Source organism: Pyrus communis, chromosome 4 (genome assembly GCF_041283825.1).
Source record: "Pyrus communis isolate YQ-2024b chromosome 4, ASM4128382v1, whole genome shotgun sequence".
Lineage (NCBI taxonomy): Eukaryota > Viridiplantae > Streptophyta > Magnoliopsida > Rosales > Rosaceae > Pyrus > Pyrus communis.
The window spans coordinates 13,040,270-13,048,723 of NC_142568.1; positions in this window are offsets into that span (position 1 = coordinate 13,040,270).

Below are 8,454 nucleotides of genomic sequence, written 5' to 3' on the forward strand. Positions count from 1 at the left end.
GTGTATCCAGGACACAGGCTGGTTACACTGGTACACCACATGTTGTAATACGGATGGAGGAAAACTTGAAAAAAAAAAAAAAACTTATATCCATTTATATTATGACAAGTGCACCGCACAAAGGCTTTTGGAAGAGGACTACTTTCTATTATCTTATCAAGTCTTAGCGAACTACGGTAGATGTATGTGTTTAATACATTCACCACCTGATGGTCAAATATGATGAATATGATATTTTCTTTTTGGTTGCATACTTGATCATTATATGGTAAATATATTAAGTAAATATATACAGCCATTGTAGTGTTATTGTTCCCAACTTCAATAATTGAAGAAATATCTATAGGATTAGCTCCTCAAATTTGACAACACCATTGAAACTGCCGAATACAAATCCAGCAGTTCTAGAAAAAGAATTATCAAAATTTAACTTCTATTTAATTGTCGCCATTTGACTTTTTAAGTTTAGGAACTTTTGGTTTTCTGAATTCTTGTTCTGTGTAACGATGTTAGTTGTGTCAAGATTTCATAGATAGAATAGTGGCCTACTACTAGTCAACATGATATTTGTTCACAACTTGTATTTTAGTTCGAAAGATACCCAATTCATAATGTAGAACCATTCACCGTATATTTATCTTATTTTGTCAATTTCTAACGCGAGACTTTTACATTCTTTAGTATATTGTTTAATTTAAAGTATTCTATCGGGTTTAACAACAACTACCCAATATTCGGGAGATATTTTCTCCGAATCCATACTTGTTTCCGTGGGCCTTATTGTAATAGGTTTGTCTTGAAATATGCAAACCCAAAATAAATAAATAAATAAATTAGAGTATATTTAATTTGTTTCAGTGTGGTTCGGTTCAGTTTTAAAATCACCAAAACCAAAATCAAACCAATAGTTTTCAATTCGATTTTGTCTAATTCGGTTCCCTTTTTTTTCATTTTTTTAGATTTCGGTTCGGTATTATGTTTGGGTTTTGGGTTTTGGGTTTTCGATTTTTTGAACCCACCTCTAATTGGGTGTACAACTAAACCCTAGTTTTTAAAATTTAAAAGCATCTTATTAAAAAATCTGGAACATCAAATATGTTTGATGAAGTAAAAACAAAAAAAGTACTTACTTTTGAAAAAAAAAAAAAATTTGATGTCAATAACAATAGAAAGCATAAAAAATAAAATTAAATTAAAAAAAAAAAAAACAGAAACAGGGTCTACTTGCTTTGAAAAACAACTTTTTTTCAAGAGGCAGAGTGAATAGTAGCATTTAATAAAACTTTCTAAAATGCAATAATACCCTTGCATCTTTTACACAAAGACAATCTGTATCCTGACTACACACCTCCACTGGACCACTGATTAGGGGTGGGCATGAGTTAGGCTAGACCCAAATTTGAAGGAACCGGACTAGACTCATTTTAAAATGCAACAGGGCAGGTTGGCCCGGTTATAGGCAATTTGAGTTTTGGAACCAGATCTAACTCAACCTGTTTAAAACGGGCCGAATTGAAATGGGTCCACGAGCCCAATCCATTATTTTCCAGAACAGTCGGATTCAATCAACAACTTCGTCAAACAATCGGATTCAACAATTAACACATTCTCGAATTATCAAAATCACAAAAACGCAATACTGTGAACAGACAATTTCATCAATTAGTTAAAAACAAATAAAATTTCCAAATTTTCAATCACAAAAAGTGTTGTTCCTCAACACCCCAACAGTGAACATACATACTGATAAACATGTTAATATTGAGCCGCCTCAATATTTGCCCACCGATCCCCAACACCCCAAATCTAAAAATTCTTATATTCCAATCTCATTTAAACAAAAAAAAAAAAAATTAGAAAACTAGAAATTATTAGGTCCACACCCCCAAAATTCCTATATCTAGACAACCCTGAATCCTAATCTTTAACAATCAATACTTAAAATTGAAGACTTTGAACATAATAGTAGAGTGGTGGTCGGAGTTGAAAAGATATGATGGTGGTGGTCCGAGTAGGGAGAGCAAGGACCTCGAGGTCGTGTCTCGAGTTAGGTAAATTGGAGGATAGAGTCGACAAAGGAAAGACCAAGAGATGAGAGACGAACGAATGGAGCACTGCGCAACCGTTGTGGTTGCGAATTCGAGTCAAGAGGCGAGTTTGATACTTCGATTTGAATCTTCAAGGAATCGAGAGATACAGAGAGACTTAGAGAGAATGAAAACGATGGAGAGAGGGTGATCTAATGTTTAAGAAGATGGAGATTTAATCTCATATAATGTACAATTGAACGATCCAGGCTGGGGGCCCATTTTCTTATATATTATGATCCCCCGCCTCACTTATTATAGAGCCTCGTCCTGCCCTGCCCCGTTTTGAGTTTACAATATTTGGACCTGTCCTGTACCTACCTCCAACTACATGGACCCGTCCCGACCCGCAGGTACAAGGCCTCGTGTGCCCACCCTACATTGTATCATTTGATCAGACTGATTGATTGACTTTTTCGAACGGGCCATCACACACTCAGACCAAAGAAACAGAAAAATATCAGATTTTAAAAAGAACGATGTTAATACTCCAAAACTTGCTAGTAGCAAGAGATCATTAGATCAACAGCCGCGTTTGAAAATGAAGCAGCTGGTGGAAATGGGTCAACAAACTCGTCAACAACTGCCCCAAATGGTACGCCGTTTCCTAGTCTAATTGTCGATATGGGGAACTTTTTCAAATACAAAAAACAAACCCAAGTGTCTAAAACCATCATGACTCGATCCAAGATGTAGAATTTCACACAACAGATTAAGAAACCAAGTCGTTTATGCAACTCCAAGCCTTTGTTTCTTCCAAAGGGATTTGATTGTTTTAATCATCCCAGAGAAAACATATCTAAATACAGAAAACCTAGATCAAGAATTAGTAAAAAAGAAGAAGCAAGAATTCAATTGTAAAGAATAAGGAAATAGGGCACAAGCGAGAAAACAAGGTTCCCCAAATTGCTTTCACTGTAAAGAAGAAGGGAGTGGGAGTAGAGAAAATGAGGTTCCCCAAGTAAGCTTCATGCTTCTAGTAAAAAAAAAAAAGAGATTATGAATGAAAAATTAGCCACTTAACACCACAATCTAGTAATATTTTTTTTTAGTTCGATTCTCGTCAAAAGTGAAATTGAACCACATTATTGCTCATTATGAAGCTTAGCCCACTCTACATCACCTTAGTGTTAGATAATAGGCTTATTATATTAACACCCCACAAATTGTTGAATAAACCCCACATTAATACACGCCACATGTGCTTTTTGAATTAAAAATTATCTTAATACACCCTACATACTTCCCCATAATACCCTCACACCCCACATTCTTAATATACACCATACATTTTCTACATGCACCCCGTATTTTCTATACACCCCACATTTCTCAAATCTTATAAAGCTTTTAATTTGGACAAAAAATGTTGACTAGAATTTTGACAAAAGACGTCACCTGAGATTTAAAGCATATGTGGGTTGTTTTCAATTCCACCATTAAAACCCATGTCATCAGTTTTTAATATTTTGTGGTAATTTTAGGTGTTTAATTCTTCATGTAATCTCTGTGATCCCTAAAAGATGAATACAAACATAGAAGCTTGAATAACGCATCCAAAGCAAGATTAAATAATTATCGATGTCTTCAAAATCACTAGAACATCAAAAAATATGAAGTCTTACCTCATGTGAAGCTTCCAAAACATCGATCTCGTGTTTCATTCATCAAAAATATATTTTTCTCAATCAACATGTTTGTAGTTTCATTGGTTAAGGTTTTGTTCAACAATAGAGGGTTTGAGGGGTTTTGATAGTTGAAGAAGATAAATAATACATGGGTAAATTACACTTTACCATCTTAGATTTGGGATCGATTTCAATTCCTTACAACATCTTTAAAACATTTCACTTTCATACCTCAAGTACTATTTTATTTCAATATAATACATCCGTTACATTTTCCATTCATTGATCCATTAAAAGCTGACGTGGTTGCCACATTTGTGCCACGTAGTTGCTAAATTTATGTCATGTGGCAAAATTTTTATTTTTTTTATTACCCTATTAAAAAAAAAATAAAAAAACCACCTATCTTCTTCCTCGAGCCCTTCCTTATCCCTGCAACCTAAACACCCCATCCCACCCCACCCCCCACCTCCCCCGCCACCCCTCACCCTACCCAAAACCCCAAAACCCACCCGTCTCCTACCTCATCACCCCACCCCCTTTCTCCCTTCTCTCAGCCCATAACCCCAACCTCCAACACAAATGCAATTCAAAACCTTCAACAATCAAAAACCACAACACAAATGCAATTCAAAATATTTAACAATCAAAACCCACAACACTAATTCAATAAAAACATAACCCTTGTAATGTAAATTTGGGAAAAGAAATAGAGGACGAAGGTTATAGCAAATTTGAGCCTGGGAAGGAAGGTGAGCCAGAATTCAGGGGGGAGCTCAGTGCCGAAGATCTCAGCGGTGTCGTTGAGCATTCGAAGCTTGAGAGCGGCGGGGTTAAGTGACGGTGGGGGGAAGGGGCTGAGGGAAATGAAGGAGTTGGAAGGAGGCTTGGATTCCGATTCGGCGTCGTCTTCAACAGTGGGTCTTGGCCAGGGGAGGGGAGGTGAAGAGAGTGGATGAGAGGGAGAAGGTGGGTCGGGGAGGTGAAGAGGGAGGAGTGGTCTGGGGGGCTGCGATGGTGATGGGGAAGGGCTGCGTTGGTGATAGGGAAGGGGGTGGAGGGAATGGGTTTCTGGTTTTCATGTTCTTTTTTTTCTTTTTTAATATTTTTTTAATAGGGTAATAAATAAATAAAATTTTGCCATGTGGCATAATTTTGGCAACCACATGGCACAAATGTGGCAACCACGTCTGTGGAGCCAAAAATAATCACAAGGCAACACGTGGATTTTTGGGTAAAATAGGACAAAAATACCCTTGAGGCATATCGGGATTCCTACGCGCGAGCAGTGGACGATCATCTATCAATCAAGTCAAAAGTGTCCAAAATAGGTAACCAATTCAAAGATATTCTCATCCATCCTCATCTTAGGTAATTATTTTATAACCTACATAACATTCCATTTAAGTGGAGGTTAATTGACTAATTAATGGATTAATTCCTAATTAATCTATTAATCACCAATTTAGCCACAATTTACACCAAAAAAATACCTAAATGGCCACTTCCATTCCCTATATATATGACCCTATTTTCTCTAAAAACCTAGGTCAATACTCTTGCTAAAATTCTCCAAAACTCTCAAACACTTTTATCTCTAAATTCTAACTTTGGCATTAGAGGTTCTTCGACCAAAGCCCCCCCCCCCAATTCATCGTGGGCGTGTGAGGCTCTTGGCCTTGACCTAAGGTGTTATTTGCTTTGTAGGTGCAATTTTGTCCAAGAACAAGGAAGAAGAAATTTGCATCCACAAATTGGTGCTTTCATTGAAAGCTGAGATCCATACTCGTAGAAGACTCTCACGTAAAAAGGTTTTTTTCTCTATTTTTTCTATTTTCTAGTCCCCTTGTATTTTTCATACGTTCTTATTATTAGAATTTTTTATTTGCAAAGATTCTTTGATAAAAAGTAAAAGAGGAATATAATGGCTAGAAATTTAGAAAATTCCACAAGTGAAAATTCCAATACTTAAGAAATTGGACCGCGGCGATCCGCAAGGCTAAATGTGGTCATAGGCGGAGTGACACCACCACTACGAGGTCCTAACATGGCCCAAGCCATGCCATCCAAGCTTGCATGGGTCCGAGCCCAAGCCTCGCACTCATGTGCACCACATGCCGAGCAACCCACTCCCGTTGAGCAGCCCACTCTCATGGCCCAGCCTGCTCCCGCCGAGCAGCACACTCCCGTGGCCCAGCCTATTCTCGTGGCCTTCCTAGCAGCCCAAATTGATCCAAGATTAGTTCAATTGTCCTGGCTCCAAATTTCTAAGCTGATGATCAAACCGGGAGCATTTTCACCATATTTTTCTGCGGATTTGACATTTCCCAACTTAAATCTCGTGCTCGGAGTCTACCACACTTCCACTGCTCAAGAAAATACATTCCTTCCAAACTCTTCCAACCCAAATGGAAAATGACACTTGTCTCGACAAGTCATAGAGTTGACGAGCCCTTACATAGTAGGCGACCTTGGTGAACCAGCTCTTGCAGCGCACCGAGATGCACGTGCCCCAGACGAGGTGTCCCAAAGTAGGACAAGGGCAGACGAAGAATCTCTCCAGCAACATCCCAGCAAGCAGCCACTTGACCAGCCATGAACCGAGCGTTCAGGCAATGTACACTCTTGATTGGGCCCCCAAGATAGCGTATACTCCTGTCTTAGCGCACGGAGGAGCGTGCACTTCGATAGTCAACATGAGCAACCTTCCAGGCGAAATGTTCATTCGCAACTAAGCTCGCAAAAAGTATCCTCCACACATCGAGTAAGCAGAACAACTGATGGAGAGAAGCAGTCACTCAATCCGGCTCAAGTTTAACCAGCAGCCTGTGAAGAACTCGCTTGCCAGCTAGGAACGTACCACACTTACCGCATCCACGGCATAAACGAGCCAAACACATTAGAGAGCAGCCTAGACTAGCAAGTCACGACTAGAGCCAAACACATTTGTTTAACGTCAAGAAGAACCCAAAATAGTCGCTTCGTGACTATGTGAAGAGGTTCATAGTAGAGAAGACAAGGATAGTTAGATGCAACGACTTGATAGCTAGAACAACCTTCCAAAACGGACTTTCTGCAGATCATCCGCTATTTGGAAAATTAATCATGAAAGAAGATCTAACTCTGCCAGACTCTTTCGCTCTAGCAGAGAAGCATGCACTTTGGGACGAAGTTTGCCAATGCACATTCAAGGACTTGAAGAAGTACCCGACATCATACGAAAAGAGCTGGGGGCCTAACTACCTGTATTTCATAGTTCAAAAGCTCTCCTCGATGCTATCAAAAATTCAAAAGCTAACTTTGGCGATAGTTGTTGCAACCCGAAAACTTAAGTTTTACCTTCAAACGCACACAGTCATCCTCATGATGCATTATTCCACCTAATCCAAATGTACAACGATAAAGGCGTAGACCCTGACAGATGCAAAATTTTCTGATGAACACAACAACTCGGCCCAAAAGACACGCCAAGGGCAGACGAACACTGGAAGGACACACTCGGAAGCAAGTTTTGTCCTCGTCGCCCCAAAAGATTCTACATAGGAGCAACATGTACCGGCAGTTGAGCACTACCTCCTGTTGCACGTCACACGGCCCTAGCCGACCCTTGCTCCATAATTTAGCTCTAGAATGGTCCAATACCGGTAGTTAAGCAACTCTTGCTACGTGTAACATGGTCCCAGCTCCACGACTCCTTACCATGCACCAAGATGTTAACAAGTTAATACAAAAGTACGATCGCTACCAGCGCTACAAGCCGATACCAGCACTGCCTGCCAGTGAGCTACACCTGCATACGAGTCCTTGGTCGTTCATACAGTGGGCAATCGACCTGGTAGGACTTATGCTGCTTACTACTAGGGGCAGAGGCATGATGATGGTGGCAACCGACTACTTCACCAAATGGGTAGAAGCAGAGCCCAAGACGACCATGACTTAAACGGACATAGAGCACTTCATATGGAGGAACATCATTTACCGATTTGGCATCTCATAGTCCATCGTCACTGACAATTGATAGGAGCATATTTATGCGCCTTAGTTTGCTTGTTTTCTTGCATTTATGTTGCTAGTACTTAGTAATTTTAGTAGTTTAAGCCATTTTCGTGTGTTTTTAGGTTCATATAGCTAAGGAAGCAAAAAGATGCATTTTGGAGCCTTTTGGAGCACTTTTGGGCTAAAGATGGATAGCTTATGCTTGGAGCCAAAGTGTTGGACGAAATTGAAGACCTAATATCAAAGGATCCTACCTATTCTAGGTCGCAAAACTTGCAATCTTAAGCCATGCCATGTATCCCATTATGTTTCCCTTCCTTGCCGTGCAAGGAAGGGCTTTGTTTCCTATTTCTAACTACTTAAAACCACATTCCTCACTCCCATTCCCCATCCACTCATTCATCAAACCATCTCAGCCGCACCTATTTTCTAACCCAAGGGCCTTTTCATTGTTTCATTTTTCATTTACATATTCATTCAGCCACTTTCACACACATATCAACCCTACATGCACATTCAATCATCCACACCTTGCCGTGCATAACCCACCACTTTCCAACCTAATTCACATGCATTCCATCCTTTAATTCACCCACATGCACATTCACCCTAATCATTCACATACACAACCTGCCATCATTCCAGAAATTCCTCCCATTGCCGTGCATCCCACTTCATCATTTCAGCTTTCCACCATCAACAAAGAACCATTCATTAACCATTTACTCTTTAATCATTCATCA